General features: G+C 45.9%; 1 protein-coding gene across 2 annotated transcripts in view; it reads left to right on the forward strand.

Annotated features, from left to right (window-relative positions):
• Positions 1-20,380, forward strand: part of LOC146839069 (uncharacterized) — a 50,753-nt gene that overhangs the window by 26,020 nt on the left and 4,353 nt on the right. The gene's annotated exons all lie outside the window — the stretch shown is intronic.

The following is a 20,380-nucleotide window of genomic DNA, read 5'->3' on the forward strand; positions in this document are numbered from 1 at the left end:
TGAAAACTGAATTAAAGATAAAGCAACATCGCACTTATATGTTTATGGATCATTGTTTTGATTATGTTGAACTTTTGTAGTGAATATACATACTGTTAGTTTACCTGGATGTGTGCCCAGGTTTTGACAAACATTTAGTAAGTGTGAGGGCCTCTTCCCACACAACATTGAGGGCTTACAGGGCTTATCCCCTCTCCTAGTAGCACCATCTGATAGTTTTTGCAAAGCAATAATTTACGTTACACAGCTGAGCGCCTACAATCCCTGGCCGTTAAAAACCCTTCATTATAGATTCATTAGTTTGAATCTGTACCTATAATATTCAGAGCTAGCTTCTGCCCCTGAATTTACGTTGTTCGCGTCTGATCCTCCTAGTGCCTGGGCTGTGTTATTGCATTGTTTGCGTCAGAATCTCCTAGTACCTGGTCTGTGTTATTGCATTGTTGGCATCAGATTCTCCTGGTACATGGCCTGTGTCATTGCATTGTTTGCGTCAGATTAACCTAGGGCCTGACCTGTGTTATTGCATTGTTTGCGAAAGATTCTCCTAGTAGCTGGTTTGTTTTATTGCATTGTTTGCATCAGATTCTCCTAGTAGCTGGTCTGTTGTATTGCATTGTTTGCGTCAGATTCTCCTAGTGCCTGGCCTGTGTTATTGCATTGTTTGCATCTGATTGTCCCAGTGCCTGGTCTGTGTTATTGCATTGTTTGCATCAGAAACCGTACATAGCTCAGTAGGTATGATGGAAAACAAACTGGTGAGTGGGGTTTCAAATGAAGATACTGCTGTGAGAGACGGCAAAACATCCATGTGGAAACAACAGCAGTAAGACAATGGTACATGGAATGAGAGTGGTAGATTTATATACAGTTCTGTGCAGTGTGTGTCATTTATTGTTCTTTTCTTCCAGTCTCATGAGATGGGTTCACAAGGTAACTTTGAGCACACTGATTGTGGAGCATCAACGAATCTCAGAGACAGGCAGTTAAAAAACAGATGGTAACATAGAAGGTTGAAAGATTTGAGTCTGGTAGATGGTTTAAAAGATTGGTATCTGGATTGGACTACCAAATTCTGGTAGACGGATTGGTAATCCCTCGAGGGTTTGTAGTTAGTTTGTGTTTTGTCACAGCTGTTTAGGGGTTGTAAGAAAATGCAAGCAATTTGTAGAGGCCCTACTGTTGGGCTAAAACCACCCAGTTTCATGCAGTACGGACTTGAGTGCGTCTGGGCAGGAATCATTAAATTCTGGTAGCAAAATGGGGACCTTGTCCAAAGAGGATAGATGTTACCAAGGATTAACATCTTCAGTTACAACTGATAGGGAAAGTCAGTGTATCTCGATAGAAAGTCAATGTACCTCGAGGTTCTTGAATAACTTTCTGCACTGTGCGGGTACAGTCGGTAGGTTTTTTCACTCATTTCCATTTGCCAGGGGATGTTCAGATAGAGTAGCTGAATTAATTCTTGGAACTGTATTTCTGGCATCAGCTCTTGGAGTCTTGTAGTATGTGGTGGATACAGTAGAACTGTCTCAATTTTCCACGGAGCTCAGAAAATCCAGATTGCCCTTCATCTCACATCTTGAGCCCTGTGGGTTGACCAGTAGAATTGCAATAAAGGAGACCTAGACCAGTTGTACCTCACCCGACCTTTGAACTGATCATTGACGAAAGAAGCCCCTGCCTGGTAGAAAGATCTGCACAAGGCACAGCTGACAGAAGTCCTGCCTGGAAGTAAGATCCACACAAGGTTTTGCACAATTTCAGCGCTTCCAGGTGTCATGTGCAGATCGGGTGGCTCTAGTCAATGACAGTGTCACCAGAACTGCTGTGCATGGTGAGGAGTGCTGGAGGTGGCCGCAAAGAGCGACACGCTAGTGATGCAAGGGAGAGGATGACGATTCTTCAGTGGACGTCTCAGCAGATGCGCGCAGTGCACGGGAAGGGACACACACTGTGTGTCTCTCTTTCTTGTAACTTTACTCAACAACAGGGGTATCAATGGCATGGGTCGCAGTGTATTTCCATGTGCAGCACTTCCGGAACGGATTCCCTCCACGGAAGCAGTTGGTGGTAAAGTTTCAAGACCAAAGGATAGCTGCTACTTGCTGCCTGATTGGTTGACCTGTGTGTTAAGGCAAGGGAGAAACCGGTTCTTCTGATTTACGGCCCTCTACTCTTCAGTTATCTATAAGAGCATGGCGTGCAAATGGTATGACCTTGCCAAAAGGATTTGATTTGAATGGTAATGGTAATGGTAAAAGTATTTCTAAAGCGCTAACATTCATCCCAAAAGGATATCATGGCGCTAAAATTAAACAAACAATGGATGGATGCTTCTAGGATCCTCCTTTTGTCGAGCGGTGCGAGGAAGTTGCGGAATAGCCCCTGGACTTTAAGCAGATGCATGAATGAACGAGATGGAAAGCACAAACCGCCCCAAATCTGCAACCCCAGCAGCTGCCTCTTACCTCTCAGCACTTCCCTTGAAGGAATCGGCATTTGTCTCCAAGGAACACCTTATAGGTTCACTATTGGCAATCTCCGAACATCTTGTTATCAGTATCGCGCTTAGTGTACAGAAGTACAGTCCTATTCGACTTGCTGGAACCAAAGATGCGCAGCCATATTTAAGACGAAGATATGGTGACTCTGCTGTCCCTGCTGCTGCGAGGAGAGCTGGGGGTATTTTCATCGTATGCCTTTGCTCCACTCACACTTATTGTTCCTCTAACGGCTGTGCCTGCTAAGGCCAGCTCAATAATAGGAATTATATTTATTATGGAAAATGGAAGCCAAAGGAGTTTTTTAGACGGTTTATTTTCTTTCTTAGGTTGTGGCCTTGCGAGTGACTGGGACTTACCTGCTCATAACCTTCAGAGCAAATAGCCATCATGAAAAGATGGCAGGAGAAAGCATTGTCAAGCATTGCGCTAGTTGGCCTTTTCTTTTGTACATGTTGGTGGAGTTTGTCTTATGTTTCCTGCTCATGACTACAAAGAGAAGAATGCGTCCTTATTCTGCTTCTGGGGGCGTTAGGTTCTGTGTCAGCAGTGGCTGTCGCAGCGTTAGCTGGAATGATTATAGTTTCTATACAGGGAATCCTACAGCTGGGATTCCTCATCTTCTATATCATGTGTGTGAGCATGGTGGCCACAGCCGCGTTTCAAGCAACATTTTTGACTGAGGCGTCACAACTGCTTGATTCCTCCCTGATTGCTGTCTACGACGATTGCTGTTACAGCAGCAGCGCTCTTTCACATGGACGTCCAAGATGCAGAAGTTGTTCATAAATGTTTATTTGCGCTGGGGTACCTCATTGCTTATTTTCGTGTTTTCCCTATTACAAGAGTCAGGAAGAAGTCCAGAGCTTTCGAACCCCATGTTTCATTGGATACTGTGCCCAATGTTCCCCTATTACAAGAATCAGGAAGAAGTCCAGAGCTTTCGAACCCCATGTTTCATTGGATACTGTGCCCAATGTTCCCCTATTACAAGAATCAGGAAGAAGTCCAGAGCTTTCGAACCCCATGTTTCATTGGATACTGTGCCCAATGTTCCCCTATTCCAAGAGTCAGGAAGAAGTCCAGAGCTTTCAAACCCCATGTTTCATTGGATACTGTGCCCAATGTTCCCCTATTACAAGAATCAGGAAGAAGTCCAGAGCTTTCAAACCCCATGTTTCATTGGATACTGTGCCCAATGTTGCCCTATTACAAGAATCAGGAAGAAGTCCAGAGCTTTCGAACCCCATGTTTCATTGGATACTGTGCCCAATGTTCCCCTATTACAAGAATCAGGAAGAAGTCCAGAGCTTTCGAACCCCTTGTTTCATTGGATACTGTGCCCAATGTTCCCCTATTACAAGAATCAGGAAGAAGTCCAGAGCTTTCGAACCCCATGTTTCATTGGATACTGTGCCCAATGTTCCCCTATTCCAAGAGTCAGGAAGAAGTCCAGAGCTTTCGAACCCCATGTTTCATTGGATACTGTGCCCAATGTTCCCCTATTCCAAGAGTCAGGAAGAAGTCCAGAGCTTTCGAACCCCATGTTTCATTGGATACTGTGCCCAATGTTCCCCTATTACAAGAATCAGGAAGAAGTCCAGAGCTTTCGAACCCCATGTTTCATTGGATACTGTGCCCAATGTTCCCCTATTACAAGAATCAGGAAGAAGTCCAGAGCTTTCGAACCCCATGTTTCATTGGATACTGTGCCCAATGTTCCCCTATTACAAGAATCAGGAAGAAGTCCAGAGCTTTCGAACCCCATGTTTCATTGGATACTGTGCCCAATGTTCCCCTATTCCAAGAGTCAGGAAGAAGTCCAGAGCTTTCGAACCCCATGTTTCATTGGATACTGTGCCCAATGTTCCCCTATTCCAAGAGTCAGGAAGAAGTCCAGAGCTTTCGAACCCCATGTTTCATTGGATACTGTGCCCAATGTTCCCCTATTCCAAGAGTCAGGAAGAAGTCCAGAGCTTTCGAACCCCATGTTTCATTGGATACTGTGCCCTATGTTCCCCTATTACAAGAATCAGGAAGAAGTCCAGAGCTTTCGAACCCCATGTTTCATTGGATACTGTGCCCTATGTTCCCCTATTCCAAGAGTCAGGAAGAAGTCCAGAGCTTTCGAACCCCATGTTTCATTGGATACTGTGCCCAATGTTCCCCTATTACAAGAATCAGGAAGAAGTCCAGAGCTTTCGAACCCCATGTTTCATTGGATACTGTGCCCAATGTTCCCCTATTACAAGAATCAGGAAGAAGTCCAGAGCTTTCGAACCCCATGTTTCATTGGATACTGTGCCCAATGTTCCCCTATTACAAGAATCAGGAAGAAGTCCAGAGCTTTCGAACCCCATGTTTCATTGGATACTGTGCCCAATGTTCCCCTATTCCAAGAGTCAGGAAGAAGTCCAGAGCTTTCGAACCCCATGTTTCATTGGATACTGTGCCCAATGTTCCCCTATTACAAGAATCAGGAAGAAGTCCAGAGCTTTCGAACCCCATGTTTCATTGGATACTGTGCCCAATGTTCCCCTATTACAAGAATCAGGAAGAAGTCCAGAGCTTTCGAACCCCATGTTTCATTGGATACTGTGCCCAATGTTCCCCTATTCCAAGAGTCAGGAAGAAGTCCAGAGCTTTCGAACCCCATGTTTCATTGGATACTGTGCCCAATGTTCCCCTATTACAAGAATCAGGAAGAAGTCCAGAGCTTTCGAACCCCATGTTTCATTGGATACTGTGCCCAATGTTCCCCTATTCCAAGAGTCAGGAAGAAGTCCAGAGCTTTCGAACCCCATGTTTCATTGGATACTGTGCCCAATGTTCCCCTATTACAAGAATCAGGAAGAAGTCCAGAGCTTTCGAACCCCATGTTTCATTGGATACTGTGCCCAATGTTCCCCTATTCCAAGAGTCAGGAAGAAGTCCAGAGCTTTCGAACCCCATGTTTCATTGGATACTGTGCCCAATATTCCCCTATTACAAGAATCAGGAAGAAGTCCAGAGCTTTCGAACCCCATGTTTCATTGGATACTGTGCCCAATGTTCCCCTATTCCAAGAGTCAGGAAGAAGTCCAGAGCTTTCGAACCCCATGTTTCATTGGATACTGTGCCCAATGTTCCCCTATTGCAAGAATCAGGAAGAAGTCCAGAGCTTTCGAACCCCATGTTTCATTGGATACTGTGCCTAATGTTCCCCTATTCCAAGAGTCAGGAAGAAGTCCAGAGCTTTCGAACCCCATGTTTCATTGGATACTGTGCCCAATGTTCCCCTATTACAAGAATCAGGAAGAAGTCCAGAGCTTTCGAACCCCATGTTTCATTGGATACTGTGCCCAGTGTGAATAGTGTGCGCGGCACTGGGAGTGCATTCAGCCAGACCTCAGCGGCTACTTTTCCTACGGTGCCTTCCAAACAATGACAGTTTCTCTGAAATGTGCGCAATTGCTACACTGCCAGTCATGCAGGAGCAACACCATGCCACAGCACCTTCAGGCACTCTTCAGCATGACTTAAAGCATAATAAAAAGGAAACATACTGTATAGGAATTTACTTTTGTTATAAAAACTTATTGATTTGCAATTTTCCTTGCCATGTTTCTTTAATTAAACCAGGCGTTAAGTAATATATAGATTTGGCATAAAATACCAAAGCCTCTATACAAATGAATGTATTAAACAGTTGAGAGCATTTGTACCTCACCCGACCTTGGAACTGATCATTGACGAAAGAAGCCCCTGCCTGGAAGGAAGATCGGCACAAGGCACAGCTGACAGACATCCTGCCTGGAAGGAAGATCGGCACAAGGCGCAGCTGACAGACATCCTGCCTGGAAGGAAGATACGCACAAGGCGCAGCTGACAGACATCCTGCCTGGAAGGAAGATCGGCACAAGGCGCAGCTGACAGACATCCTGCCTGGAAGGAAGATACGCACAAGGCGCAGCTGACAGACATCCTGCCTGGAAGGAAGATCCGCACAAGGCACAGCTGACAGACATCCTGCCTGGAAGGAAGAGCGGCACAAGGTGCCACTGACAGAAGCCTCTGCCTGGAAGGAAGATCTTCACAAGGCACAGCTGACGAAGTCCTGCCTGGAAAAATGGTCTGCACGAGGCACAGCTGACAGAAGTCCTTGCTGGCGGTGGCCTCAAAGCAGTGAGTGGCCCACAAACCACAAGATCCTTCAAGCCCAGCTGGCCACAGTCACCAAAGCAACAACAAGCTTGATTCAGGGCCCTGGAGCTGTAGTAACACGTTACCAGCAGAGCGTACCTTTGCCACAGTGGTCATGGCCCTGGGGGACCAAGAATAGACTGAAAGAATTAAAACAGGCAGACAAAGTACAAGCTAACAGAACATCACATCAGCGGAATAAATATGTTGTCAAGTCGTTCCTGAAGCAACTATGACTTTAATGAGGGAAGGGTTGAGTCGAGGGACAAGAAATAGAACATTTAGTTTGTGATACTTGCACTCAGTCACGGAAGGTCCTCCACCCTCATCCAGCCCTCTGGAAGCGAGGAATAGGAGTTAGGACCCAGGCGATGGGTCGTAGAAGTCATGTAGGAGTAGTGTGCGGGCACTAACACATCAGGGCAGGAGGTTGGACCACTGCTGCCGGTTATCATGCTGCCCCTCGCGTTTGCTCTATACTGATTATACACTGCAATCTAAACCATCCGCTACTTGTGTCTGGAATTATACTCTGTGGTTGCACTACCGTTTTCGCCACCCAGATTTTGGAGTTATTATTTACACGTCGGGTTAATTATAGATTTAATTTCTGATGTGCTATTCATGCACACCCATCTGAGTATTACACAGAAGTCAATACTAGGATATTTTGGACTCCTTATATTTGTTGTTCCAATATTCTCCAAACCAAGTGACTCTGAGCCCTGAAGAAGTTCCTTTTGGCAATAAGCACATTTAGATCTGGGAAAAGAAAAAGTATAATTGATTATGTTTTATTGGCTTTAAAGGCCAAGGAAGCTGGTAATCAACATGACCATGGAACAAAGATTAGAGAAGGTTCATGAGCCACTCCAACTTGCAATGTTATTGACATTTCCTCGCTCACCTTACCAGGGAAATAAAATCCACCTGGATCTCAAATATAATTTGGACATGGAAGTCTCCAAAACCACTTAATCATTTATTAAACAAAGAGGGGAGGCATCTATATTCGACTCTCATAAACATTCAGGATACATTAGACAGAAGCGCGAAACACACTCTTGAAATGCTCCTTTAAACAACTTGCAGGCTCTGGCAGCTTCGCAAGGGCCAGAAATGCGTACGTAGGTCATTCTGGCTCGATTGGTTCGATTATAAATGTCTTAAGCTTAAATGAGCTCCTGCTTTGAAAAATAGAGTTCAATTCAGAAGGGGAAGAGTGCCTACTAAACCCGGAAAGGAATACAAGTGCTTAATCGGCTATAAAAAGGGACAACGATGACATAAAGCTAGAGAAACCCTTCAGGGACCGCAAAAAAGAAAAGAATGCTCAAATGTTTTGGGACTTGGTAAGGTGGGACTGTGAGGAGCCAGCCAACAATCCAGTGGCGTGGATACAGCATTGTTCTATTATGTACCAGGAGGCCCCTCAGTTAGACCTGATAGAGGAGTCTCCGTTGAATCAAGGCTCATACACCTAACCTTCACACTGCCTTCCATCTACAACTTCACAGTCGGGGACGACCGACCCTGGTCCCCAAGAATTTAATGAGGAGGAGGTCTACAAGGTAATGTATAACCGAAAAACCTTGAAAGCTCCAGGCCAGGGCAGGGTACCTTCAGGTGTTCACCAGGACAATTGCTCTCATTGGAAGCCAGCTCTAGCATTTGCAGTTAATGCAATTTGGGCTCATGAGGAAGTGCCTTTTTCATGGAGATCAGCCATCATTGTGCTCATACAGAAGAAAGGGCAAAGAAATGATCCTGCACCTACCGCCCAAATTCACTATTGGATAGAGGTGTAAAATCTTTTGGGAAATGGCTCTTAACATGGACGGAAACATGGAGGACACTGGCCAGATCCTAACACGTGCACAAGCAGGCGCCAGCAAAGGACAAAATACTATCGACCAGGTCATGAGGTTGCAGCTCCTCTGCTATAAATTCAACTTATTGACAAATACATCACTGCACATAATATTCATTGATCTGAAGACTGCTTTTGATTCTGTTGATAGATCAATCCTTTGGAGGACGTTGGAGAAGGATGGCTTACCAGAAAACTTGCTTAACATCTTGGTAAAACTCCACAGTGATAACAGAGCGAGGGCAAGAGGTGGCTCAAAAGGTGAATGAACACGTGACTTTGGCATAAATACTGGGCAAGACTGTGTACATGCTGCATCGTTGTTTATCTTATTTCCAAACGCAGTGAGCAAAACTGTCTTCTCTAAATTTGGGCGTTCCATCTCTTAGTGGAGACCAAATACCTATTTTATTATTTGCAGATTACGCGGTCTTACCTAGCAAGACAGACATTGCAATGCTCTGACAACTAAACAGCTGTGAAACATTTTGTAATTGAAAACGTTATCATTATTACTACCAAAACAAAGTTAATTATTTGCAAATTCTGGTCACGTTGAAATTACATTTACAATCTATGGTACCAGGATTGAGAGAGTCCTTTTTTATGATTACCAGGGAATACGACCGGATACCAATCTCGCATGGACTGAGCAAATAACTAAAAGTCATTTCATTTTAGGCCATTGTGCTGGAGCTGTACTCAACTTTTCGAACATATGCTGTAACAGACTAGTCGAACCAGCAGAAAACCTGGACGCTTCTTTTCTGTGTGCTTTGGGCGAGTCCACCCGGACCCATTCTCCTTCTTTGAACATTTGGTTTTTGACATGTTTGGTCTGGTCATATCTGACCTTGTATTTGACTTGATGTTCGTCAACTCTTCTTGAAATTTCACTGCGGTTTACCACATGTGTTATTCCTTAGCAATACTGGTGAGGAAAGTTTTGTTTATGGGATCCTCCCTTTGAGAGAGGTGAACGGGGAATAACCCCTCACACTATTGGGAGTGGTGCGATAAGCCCAAATTGTCTCCATTAAAGCTGAACTTGCTGGTGTGCCCATTACTTCTGCCCTCTGCAGACACTCTTTGAACATGCGGTTGATCCGCTCCACTAATTCTTTGGCACGGGAACAATACAAGGCAGATTTGTGATGAGTGATGCCCCTGTGAGAGAGAAACTCTTTCATACTGTCCGAATTGAACTGCACTCCGTTGTCTGTTATGAGGGTGTCGGGTATGCCCTCCTCAAAGAACACGCTTTCTAAGAACTGTGTGAGAACTCTTGTGTCTATTTGATGAACACATTTGTAAACTACCCATCGTGTGTGATAGTCCACTAGTACTAGAATAAAGCATTCATTCAATGTTTTCAGGTTGAGGGGACCTATTATGTCCAGGGCTAACTTTGACCATGGCCGATCAAGAACCTAAACAGGAGAAAGTGGGGGCTTCCGGGTGAATTTTGTCACTGCGGCTACAGTCTAAACTATTTTTCACTACATTCTCCGTCATAGCATCCATGCCTGGCCACCAGTAGTCCAATCGGATTTTGTTCTTAGTAAGGCTGCACCCTAAGTGTCCCATGTGTGCTAATTCAACAATTTTCTCTCTTAAGTTCTCTGGTGGAATCACTTTTTCCCCCCTGCAAACCAAGCCTTCTTGTATGTTTAATTCAAGTCTTATGTCCCAGAACTTACACAAGGTTGTTGGAACGTCACTTTTATTATCAGGCCAACCACTTATGATGAGTTCTTTGATGGAACTCATTTCTGCATCTGCTTGCATACTATTGTCCCATTCTTCCTTGTTCAAACAAGTAAGTTGCAGTATCACATCGTCACAATCACAAGAGACAGAACTGCTTTCCACCACAGATGGAGACCGTGATAAAAAATCTGCAACAGTGTTTTGAGAACCTGGCACATACTTTACGCTGAAATTGTACCCTTCAAGTCCCAAGATCCACCTGGCGATCCTGGGGGTGGTTTTATTTGCTCCTTAAGTGGTGAATACAGACATTAGTGGTTTGTGGTCAGTCTGTACCGTAAATGGAATGCCCCACAGAAAACAACGAAAGTGTTTGATTGCCCAAAAGCAAGCAAGTGCCTCTTTCTCTACCACTGAATAGTTGAATTCGGCACCCTTTAGAGCTCGGGAGGCAAATGCAACAATCTGTTCTTTTCCCTCTACAATTTGGGTGAGACTGGCTCCCAGACCTTTATTGCTGGCATCAGTGCAAAGGATCATAGGTTTGCTGGGGTCTAATCTACCCAGGGATGGGGCAGCAATGATACTTTCTTTTATCGTTTGAAAGGCATCCTGACAGTCATCAGACCACACAAAAGGAGTTTTGGATTTGAGCAAATTCCGTAGGGGTTCATCTTTGGAGGCATAATTTCTGACAAACTTGGAATAAGATTCAGATAGGCCCAAAAAGGATTTAAGATCTTGAACGCACTTAGGGGCCACAGTGTTGCGAATCGCCTCCACTGGGTCCAGTTTGGGTTTAATACCGTCTTGTGAAATGGTGTGCCCAAGGTACTCAACCGATCCCACTCCAATATGACATTTCTCCGTTTTGAGAGTGAGACCAGCTTTTCCCAAGTTGGTCAACACCATTCTGAGGTTGGTATTATGTTCCTCCAGAACATTCCCGTAGATGAGTATGTCATCTTGAAAACGGAGGGTTCTAGGAAGGTCTTCTAGAACATGCTGCATGATTCTCTGGAATGGAGCAGCAGCAGATGCCAACCCAAATGGCATGCAAAGGAATTGGAATGCTCCCAGAGGTGTCACAAATGAGGTGAGATGACGTGAGTTTGGGTGGAGCTCTACCTGGTGGTAGGCTGAGGATAGGTCAAGAACGCTGAAACAACTCGCACCTTTGATAAGGGTAAGGACCTCGTGAATGCGTGGAAGAGGGTGCCTGTCCACCCAGATGTTCTCATTGAGGTTCCTGAGGTCCACACATAGCCTGATATCTTTACTAGATGCTTTTGTGGTGAGAACGATGGGGGCCAGCCATTGTGAGCACTCAGAGGATTCAATCACCCCCAAAGACAGTAATTTGTCTAACTCCATGCTAAGGGGAGCATGCATCAAATGGTGTATGGGTCTAGCTTTGTGTGCCACCGGCTTAGCGTTAGGTTTTAACTTAATGAAGTGTTGGTCATCAGAAAATACTTTAGGGAAATCGTTGCACACCTCCATCCCCCCAATTGAGGGATCTACCAAAAGAACCTGATCTGGACTGTTTGGATCTAACTTGATTCCAAGTTCCCTTTGGTGTTTCCACCCTAGCAAATTGGATCCTTTCCGGGTGATGTAAATCTTGCCTACTGTATTCCTTCCTTTAAATTCTATCTCCTTGGTGGTCATGCCCAATAAGGGTATGGGATCCCCATTGTAACCACCAGGTTGAATGGCAGGGGGAAGTAAGTCATCTTGCCATAAGGGAAACAGTTGGGCAAATACTTTGGCGTCAACTAAGGTGAATGGCGAGCAGGAGTCGCCAATAACGGTTACAGGTTTATTGTCTAAGGTGATATTGCAAGAAGTAAATTTAGCGAAATCATCTAAATCTTTTAATTGGAAGATTAACTTTGTGTCAGAAGAGGATTCCTGCTCAATAGACAACACTGGTTTGGGACGCTGTTCCCTGCAAACCCTGGTCAAGTGTCCCCTTTTTCCGCATTTATAGCATGTGACTGAGCGGGCTTGGCACACAGGATTGTTAGCTAGATGGCTCGGGCTCCCACACCTATAACACTTAAGTTTGGTACCGGTAAAGGACGTATTGGGGGTTTTACTCTTGGTGTACTTTCCCACCTCTTGTTTGCTTATAACGTTTACCTCAGCGGATTTGTCACCCTCACATTTCACAGCCACCATGCAATCCGCGGTGTGCTCAAACACCACTGCTATGTCAATGGCTTCTTTCAGATTGGGATTTGCTAACAGCTATCTCTCCTGAATCTTAGGGTTGTTGGTGCATCCTAACCAACTGATCCCTGATGAGAGACTCTTGTAAAGACTCCAATTTGCATGTTTTCACTAACCCCTTTAAAGCCGCAATAAATGGTTTAACTTTTTCACTTTTCCCTTGTACCCTGGAAAAGAATTTATGCCTCTCTAACACCACATTAATTTTCTTTGAATTAGTGCAAGACTGTATACAGTAAAAACCAAATTACATGACAAACCCACCCAGCATAAAAACAACACTGTCCGCTCTGCAATTGTAGATGAACAGTACGGTGAAGTCAGAGAAATTGTGAAGAGCTGAGCCTGTCAGCGTGAAAAGACAGGCAGGAACTACGGTGAAACTAACTGTGCCCCTCAGTGTGACATTACTAATGTAAGGCTGTGCCCGTCAGCATGAAATGACAGGCAGGACTGTGGTGCCATCAGCTGTGCCCATCAGCGAAACCACAAAGATGAAAGGAAATAGTGAGACTCCCTTTGAGTGAAAAGCACACCGAACAGCTGTGCTCATCAGCATGAGGCGAGAAGCCTGAGGAGGGTTGAGGCAATAAAACTGGCAGGCTAAATAGATTAGAAGTGAAGGAAACCAGTTGGCAAGCTGTGCCTGTCAGCGTCAACGAGGTGAATAAAGCGGGCAGGCTGGGTTGATTAGCATTGAAGGAGACCATGCAGGAAGAATCATATGGAGTGCTTGTTTTACCATGGAAAGCTGTGCCTGTCCGCGTTAATGAAGGTTGGCAGGCAGGAAAGGAAACAACTTCTCCTTCAAGAAAAAGCTCCCAACTTAAGGTCTCACAATGAAAAGTACAGTCATAGATTTGTGTGCCATAGATCAATGTGCTTGAGTTCACTGAGGACGGAACGGTGCTAACAACACTTCTCACGCTTTAAGGGAGAGAAAATCAACGTACCAAATAGCTCAGCAACAGCTTAGGCCCAGGCAGTCGTCTGCTTCGTCGTGGCACCACAGATATCCGGCAGGCAGCTGGGATGGACAGGCTCGCTCCCCCGTCTGCGGATTTACGGCCGCGGGCCGCAGGCCTCCACAGCAGACCGGGACCCCTCCAAGAGAACTGCCGCTTCTTATACTCCGGGTGCCCCAGCCTCAAGGAGGTCCTCAACTTTGTGGCGGCGCCTCTGATAATTGGCAGGTCATTGGGGGAGACAGGCCCGCTCACCCGCCTGTCTCCGCATTCGCGGCAGCTCGGGACCCCTCCGTTGGGGGCAGGGGGGCTCGCCCGCCCACGGGAGCTCCTCTCCACCGCTCCCAGCTCCAGTGATCGCACTACAGACAGGACGACCCAGATACAGACGGGAGGACAGCTCACCCCTCCGTCGTTCATCTTCTAAGGCCCCCGATCTCTCAAAGCGCCGCAGCTCCGATCCGCCTCCTCCCCGGCGCCATCTTGGGTCCTTGGTCTCGGCGGCAGGTCTAGTCCGCGTCGCAGTCCACCGGGATCGTTGCAGGTCGGCTCCACCACATCAGTCTACTTCGGAGGTAAGGTGGTTCATATAGTTGAATTTATACGTTTTTTCCAGGTCCGCAGGTCGCCGGAATGTATGACCGATCTAGCTTTCAGCCGGAGCTCGGCGAAAGCACGACTTACTTGGCCATGCTGCTGGCCACGCCCCCCGGCAAATCTCAATGTTGATCAAAAGAGAATGTGCTATAGGTGTGGTAATGAGCGACATGCGGCTGAAGCTATGAATTGTCCTGCTGCAGAGAGCAGGTGTTTTAAATGAAAAAAAGGAGTAATTTCTCCAGAGTGCTCAAGATGATGGACAACGTGAAGTCCAGGAGTGCAATGAATATGGTGACTGGTCAAGAAGTACCAGGGAACGAGATGGATTTGGAATCCAGAGATGTCGGAGAGATTGAAGGGATGGTGGTGATTGAGAAGGAACCGCTACGCACGAGCAAGTCAAGGGAGACTGGTGAAGAGTATCGCCCGCCAAAGTGTGCAATCAAGATGAAGGGCAAAGAGGTACAAGTTAGGGCTGACTCGTGCTCACCATTTACCATCATTGATAAATGTATGTGGGAAAGATTAGATGCAGGGGATTTGTATTCCCTGGATGTTGAACCCAAAGGGTGTTGTGGGGACAAATTACCAGTTTTAGGACATTTCTGTGAGGAAGTGTAATTTCAGTACAGGAAGGCAAAGGTAAAGATTTATGTGGTAGAGAAGGGAAGATCTTTGTTGGGTTGGAAGGAGCAACAAACTTTTGTCATGATTTTGAATCCCAATCACCCTATTTTTTATTTTTATTTTATTTGTAGAGCGTGACACTCATCCCAGAGGATATCACGGCGCTATGTAGCGAGAAGTTGTGGATGGGCTGCCAGTCTGATCACATGATCTGTTGGGGGTTAGGCCTTAGGAAATAGTTGGGTCTTAAGTTTTTTCCTAAAAGCTAAATAGTCGTGAGGCGTAAGTCTTGGGGGAGTTTGTTCCATTTTATGGCTGCCAGATATGAGAATGAGCATCCACCCGCTCTCACTTTCTCTATGCGTTTCATCCTGGCCTGTGCTTTGAGTGACCGTAAGCTCCTTGTGGGGACGTAGAATTCAGTTCTATTCTGTAGAATTCTAGGGCCACGTTGATGCAGAGCTCTGTGTGTGTGACTGAGTAGTTTGAACACTGCTCTTTGTCGCATGGGTAGCCAGTGTAGATCTTTCATGCACTTAGATGCTGAGCTCAGTCTGCCTTTATTACACACCAGTTTGGCTGCAGCATTTCGAAGCACCTGCAGGCGTGTAAAGATGTATTCAGCCATACCAACGAATAGGGCATTTCCATAGTCGAGCTTCCTTATGAGTAAGGCCTGTGTGACAGTTATTCTGCAGTCCAATGGGATCCAGGGAAAGAGTCTCCCAAGTAATTTCAGAGAGTTGCAAAACCCCTTCCACAGAGGGCCGACACATGGTCCTTCATGGAAAGGGAGTCATCAATGAGAATGCCTAAGTTTTTTGCGCATCGCTTTGGAGCTGGGGCATCTCCCAGTGTTTGTGGCCACCAGGTAGCATCCCAGATTATGTTGGCTCCTCTGAATGGGCAGGATTTCAGATTTCCCTGCATTTAGCTTCAGACAATGGTCTGACATCCATTGTGCCATTTCTAAAAGGCAATTGTTCAGCTTTGCTTTGGTGGTATCAGGCCTTTCATCGAGAGCTACCATCAGCTGTGTGTCGTCCGCATAGGAGCAGACACCGAGGCCCCATTTCTTGCAGATTTTCGCCAAAGATGACACATATGTGTTAAATAATATGGGGCTCAGCGAAGCTCCCTGCGGGACACCACAGCCATTGGTGCTGGGTTTGGAAAGAAAATTACCCAGTTGTACCGTTAGGGTTCTATTACTCAAGAACGAGCTGAGCCAGTCTAGTGCTTTAGAATGGATTCCTTTTTCGTACAGGATTCCCAGCAGTCTGTTGTGTGAGACCGTGTCGAACGCTGCCGACAGGTCCAATAAGATCAGTGCTACAGCTCCTCCCTGGTTAGTCCTAGATCTGATATTGTCTAGGATAGCCAGCAGCGTTGCTTCAGTGCTATTGGCAGACCTAAAGCCGGTCTGCAAGGGGTCCAACAGTTCATTCGAGTCTAAGTAGTTAGATAATTGTCTATTTACCAGCCTCTCCAGAATATTGGAGAGGATGGCAGTTGGGAAATCGGCCGGTAGTTTTCAGGGTTGTGGACGTCTGTTCCTGCTTTCTTAAGGAGGGGTGGGGGGGTCACTACCGCCTGTTTCCAGATTTCGGGGAAGATGGCGGTGTTGATGGAGTTGTTAAAAAGCTGCATAACATGGGGGCAAAGCACAGCTGCAATTCACGCGAAGATGAAGTGGGGGCAGGGGTCTAAGGGGGAATCCTGATTTAACTTCCCCTATTGCTTTTAAGACATCGACTTCTAGAGGAGAGAAATTGCCCAGCCTGGATGGAGCCTCTGGATGTGGGGTCCGTTGCTCCCAATTGATTGCGTCTGTAATGGGGTTCGGGCTGAAAGAAGCATATATTTTGCCTATTTTGTCCAAGAAGAATTTACAATTTTTTTGCATGCTTCTTTTGAGGGGGCAGTATTTGGGACATACTCGCAAGTATACTGAGTTCCCTTACTATTTTGTACAGCTATTTGGTAGAGTTGCAGTTCTCATTGATTCGTTGCTCAAAATAGGTCTTTTTTGCCTTTCTAATGGCGTTAGTATAAATCCTAAGTTCAGATTTGTACTACAGTCTGTTTCCAGCTTAGACAGTCTCCATTGGTGTTCAGTCGTTTTACACTTTCTTTTAAGTGCACTGAGTTCGAGTGTGTACCACTTCAAATTGTTGGATCTTTGTGACTGCTTATGTTTTAGCTTGGGTACGTATAGATCTAGTGTTTTTGTAATTTCTGTTTCTAGATTTACTGCTCCCATGTTCACTGGGGGGCACTCAGGGTCTTCGAGTTATCGGGGTGAAATGGGACTTGAAGGATTCTTGGGTAACTAGCTTCCAGGCTCTCTTGGCCACCTGCGGGGGTTTTGTGGCTTTTGTTGGTTTTATTGGCAGGCTAAGTGAAAATAATATAAGTGAGTGATCAGTCCAGGGCACAGGTTTAATCTCCTGGATAGTTGTTGATTCTATAGTAGAGAATAATAAATCTAATGTGTGGCCTGCCGTGTGTGTAGGTCCCTTGACCCATTGCTTAAGTTGGAGAATTTGCATGTCATTTTCAAGTTGTGTTACAGCAGGGATGTTTGCTTTCTCAAAGTGAACGTTGAAATCCCCTATTACTATGTAGTTCTCATGTTTCAGGCATACCGGGAGGAGTTGGGTAAGTAAGCTAGTGCCGAGTTCAGCTTGGTGACCTGGGGGATTATAGATTACTGCTCCGGCAAGTAGTGAGTGGCCATCTTTAGATAGCTGAAATGAGAGTAGTTTGTGTTCTCCCGGTTATGCTACTTGGACCTGCGAGCAGGTCAGGCAGTCTTTGAACAAGATAGCCAACCCTCCTCCCTTCCGTCCGTGTCTGTCTTGTTTTATTATTTTGAAAATTTCCGGGAGGGCATTAAAAATGTCGGGGTGTTGTTTTCATCAAGCCAGGTTTCAGTTATTAAAACCAGGTCGGGGTTCCTGTCACTGAGGGCATCTCCGATATGGAGAGTGTTTCGGAACTGACCTAGCATTGAAATAAATGCAGGTCAGTTTACTCAGGTGCGATTCTGTATGCGGCTAGTCTTGTTGGGTTGTACTGCTCCATTGGCAACCACGACAGGAGAAAGGGCCCTCTGTGTGACCTAGGTGGGCTTTTGTACAGTGTGTTGCCATTAGCTACATTAGCCGGGAACTGTAGTTTGTGTCCGTGTCCGTGCCTATGAGCAGGTGAAGAGAGTGTTACCGCTCAATAAAGTGCAAAGTGCAGGATAGAGCACGGTGCAAAGATGCGCGTAAATCAAATAGTAAAAAGATTAAAAAGGTTAAAACACTTTAAAACGCTTAAAATGTTTATTACCCTGGGTTTAGTGCTAGGATGACTCTCGCAAGTTTAAATGATGTGCTGTGCACGGATAGTGCGATGTGGGACAAGCAGCCTTACCAGAGATCGCTGCGCGAACGCTGGCACATCGGGGTAAAGTAGGGGAATGCGCGGGAACGTTGCTCCGCCCTCTCCCGAACCGGAAGTGCCCTGCGAGTGGGCCAGCTGCCTCCAAACACGCCCTCCACTCAAACGGCACACAGCCGCAGTGGAGAGGAGGATAGCCAGGAACTGTAGTTTGTGTCCGTGCCTATGAGCAAGTGAGGAGACACTACACAGACCCTAAACAGGTGGATGAAAATTCCAAAGCGCCATTAGCTTTTCCTGAGTAAGTATGAGTGAATTTGGTGATGGGAATATGTAGTCCCTTTGACTGTGTGGGGAGGGGTGAGAGATATGCAGTAGAATGATGGATTGTTTCTCGCGATGGCCACAGGTGGCATTTATGAAAGTGGTAAAGGCGTCAAAGGTTATTGCTTTTTGCGAGGAGGTGTTCTGACGAGAAGGTTGTCTTGGCTCTAAACAAACCAATAATGGCTCCCAATAGGTTTCGGATGAGTTTGTCCTTTCTGGAAAGAAACGGATTTAAGCATTGTAGGACTGTGTTGTACTGTTCAAGGGGAAGAGAGTGATGGGGTGCTTTAAATGCACGTTGAGACAAAGCCTGCAAATGGGGGTGTCTAGTGAGGTTGATTGGAGGGGTCAGGTTAAACATCTGTTGTGGAAGTATAGGACCACTCCACTCTCAGTCAGGCGTGTCTCCGTTTCACATGCCTAGTGAAAGAGAGCCCTATGTTAATGGCGAACTGACCAGAGAGGGTGTGTCAAGCTGATGCAAGGTTGTGCTAACCGAGGAGAGTTGGGATATTGACCCCTTCTGTGCCACGCCCTTTCCCCATCCTGTGCCGGGCGTTACATTAGTGGGTGGGGTTCATGACGAGATAGTCTCGTCATGGGCACAGCGCAACCGTGCTCCATGATGAGACTATCTTGTCATGGGCACTGAAGAGATTAAGAGATGAACCGGTTGGGTGGAGAGCATGGCAGAGACCTATAAGGCGTAATGTGACAAAGGAATGCAACACCGGTGTGTCTGGGTGAAGTCTTAAATTGTTTGTTGAATTAATACTCACTGTTTCTGTAACCCTATCAAGATAATTAGGTTGAGTTTAACTGCTTTTCAAATTATATTAATGTATGAACATTTATAATTATACTGTAGTAGATATTAATATTTTAGTCATTGTATTAAAAGGGGGGATTTGTTGTATCCTGGCAACTGGAAGCTTCTACTGCTGGATTCTGGAGTGTTGGGTTCCAGGAGACTGGGAAGCTGCAGTTTCTGCAGAGCATGGATGTGACCAGGGTCTTTTTGTGCTGCCTGTTAAATTACTGAATCTACACCAGAAGCTGTGTCTGTCTGCCTTCTTAAAAGAGAGTCCATATGTCCACCTAACTTAGGAAATGGTCTTATGACTGCAAGCCACAGTAGTGGTGAGATAATACTGTGCCGTTAATAAAATGGATGCTTTCCAACACTGAAAAGACACTGGACACAATGTCCGCCAAGGGCCCGATTTACATTTAGGCGGATGGTTTATTCTATCATAAATGTGGCAGGTATCCCGTCCACCCTATTAAAAGTGCATTATATCCTGTGGCAATTGCAATAAAGCGGACGGGATCTGTCATGTTTGAGGCAAAAACCTGTCCGATAAACTCTAAATCAGGCCCCATGTCTGGAGCAGGTGTTGTAGAAGGAGCAAGAGCCAGCATTATAGGAAGAGGGCCTACAAGCAGATATAGTCCCCAAGTCACTGAAAAAGGGATCTGAGTTTGAGAGAGAGGACTGATAGCGAATGACCCTTCAGTCTCTTGTTGGAAGGCTTGAGAGTGTTTCATAGGATGCTTTTGTCTTCCTAGTTTCTGATACCTGAACCCACACATGGATCTCCCTCTCGAGGCAGACGGCCTCCAGGTGTTGTGCTTCCTGAGGCTCTGCTCCCCTCAACTAAAGGGTCAATGTGGTGACACCAACGCAGCAAGTGTCCATGTGAGGCCGTAGGAATAAGATCCAGTGGACACCAATACACCGCCTAGTACAGGTGGAAGCAGATGCAGAGGGGTACACCCACCTACCTGTGTTCCTCTTCTGTTTTTACCTCATAAGCACCTGCCTGTGCACCTCTGTCTATACTTCCTAAGCACCTATCTGTGCGCCACCTCTGTTTATACCTCATAATCACCTACCTGTGTTCCTCCTCTGTTTTTACCTCATAAGCACCTGCTGGTGCACCTCCTCTGTTTATACCTCCTATGTT

This window comes from Triturus cristatus, chromosome 4_2, assembly GCF_964204655.1.
Source record: "Triturus cristatus chromosome 4_2, aTriCri1.1, whole genome shotgun sequence".
NCBI classification, from domain to species: domain Eukaryota; kingdom Metazoa; phylum Chordata; class Amphibia; order Caudata; family Salamandridae; genus Triturus; species Triturus cristatus.